This window comes from Amphiprion ocellaris, chromosome 1, assembly GCF_022539595.1.
Source record: "Amphiprion ocellaris isolate individual 3 ecotype Okinawa chromosome 1, ASM2253959v1, whole genome shotgun sequence".
Classification (NCBI taxonomy): Eukaryota; Metazoa; Chordata; class Actinopteri; family Pomacentridae; genus Amphiprion; species Amphiprion ocellaris.
The window spans coordinates 43,124,120-43,126,188 of record NC_072766.1 but is presented as its reverse complement, the minus strand read 5'-3'; positions in this window follow the sequence as shown (position 1 = coordinate 43,126,188).

Below are 2,069 nucleotides of genomic sequence, written 5' to 3'. Positions count from 1 at the left end.
CTTCCATCTTGCCGCTAGAAAATCCCCGGTTTGCATCCCAACCTTCCTGGGATCTTTCTACATAGAGTCTCCATGTTCTCCTGCTGGGTTCTCCAGGTTCTCCAGCTTCCTCCCACAGTCCTACAACATGCTGAGGTTAATTGGTGATTCTAATCTGTCTCTATGTGTAGCCCTGTGATAAACTCTTACCTGTCCAGGTGAACCTGTGATAAACTCTTACCTGTCCAGGTGAACCTGTGATAAACTGTTACCTGTCCAGGTGAACCTGTGATAAACTGTTACCTGTCCAGGTGAACCTGTGATAAACTGTTACCTGTCCAGGTGAACCTGTGATAGACTGCTACCTGTCCAGGTGAACCTGTGATAAACTGTTACCTGTCCAGGTGAACCTTCACCCTCAGTCAGCTGGGATAGACTCCGCCCCCACGACCCTGATGAGGATTAAGGTGTATAGATGATGGATGACCTGTAGGAGCTCCTGGACCTTCAGACCTTCAGACCTTCAGACACGTGAAAACCAAAACACACAAAACTTTCTGGTTGTTTTTCTATCCTTGTTGTCGCTTAGCAACCTGTTGGAGTTGGTTTGTGTGTCTGTGTGGATTCACTCTGCATTCTGGTTCCATTACGTCTCCAGTTTGGTTCCATTTTGGTTCCATTTTGGCTCCAGTTTGGTTCCATCATGGGGTCAGTTATCTCTAGTCTGGTTCTATTTTGGTTCCATTGTGGTTCCATGTTACATCCAGTTTTGCTTTATTTGAGTTCCATTGTGGTTCTATTTTGGTTCCACTTTACCTCCAGCAGCTTGGCTAAAGTTTGCCTCCATTCTGGCTCAATCTGGATGTTGCTCAATGCTGCTTTTAGCACCGCTGTACATCTGTCCTGGTTCTGTCCAGGTTCTGTCCAGGTTCTGTCCAGGTTCTAACACCTCAGCCTCCAGCCCCACACTGACCCTGTTTCCCCTCTGACTTCAGTCCGGTTCAGTCCAGGTCCAGTTGGTTCAAACCCCTGAAGTTTAGCAGCTGCTCGGGTTTCAGGTCGGGGGTTCTGTGTTTTCTGGGCCGTGTGGGTCTCAGATTGGATCTTTTGGGGCCTCGGTTTCTGCTGATCGCTGTGAATTTTAATAGATCTCTGAGGGGGACGACGTGATCCAAAGAAAACAAATGACAAACTGCTGCGAGGTTTGGACCGGCGCTGAGGCTGCAGGAGGAACCCTTCAATAAATAACCTTCTATCTGGAGATTCCACTCATAAAAGCAGAAAAACACTCATTTTTACACATTCAGTTTCCTCTCTGCAGATAGTTTTGGTTTTATTTGGTTTGGAAACATCATTCTGTCAGAGGATTTCAACATATTTTCATTTGTTTTACTGTTTCTGCTGCAGAACATCAGATTTAAACCCTTAGCAGTAATTTTTCTCCTCAGTAACAACATGGAGCTGCTTTAGCATCCTCTGGTCTCACCGTGAAGCTGTGGATTTACTGGACTTCAGACATTTTTATGTTTTTATCTCACCTGATATTTCTTAAATTCCACTGAATGTTTTAATTTCGTCTCATATTTTTGACTTTGACTCATAATTTTCACTTTAAACTTGTATTTTAGATTGTTTTATACTATAATATTAATGTTGTAAAGCATAACTCTGACTTTTAAATCATTATTTTTAAAAAAAATTAAATCAACATTGTGTTTTTAACTACATATTTTTGACTAAACTAATAATTAAGATTTTTTAAATCATTGTTTTCCATTTTTAATACATAATTTAGAATTTTTAGCTCACAATTTCAGCATCTTAACTATTAATTTAGAATCTGGATTTTTATTTCCCCATAACTTTGACTTTTAAGCTTAATTTTTCTGTGCTCTAAATGAGCTTTAAAAAAGGCTGAAATTCTTGAAAATGACACAGAAACAGTTTTTTAAATTTTATTTTGGTGAACTGCTCCTTTAACACCAGTCGTCACTTCCTTTTTCTGCCACAAGGTGTAGCCATTTCCTGTCCTGTACCTATATATATATATTTTTTTTTTTTTTTTTTTTTTAAAAACGCTTCGCCTTTTT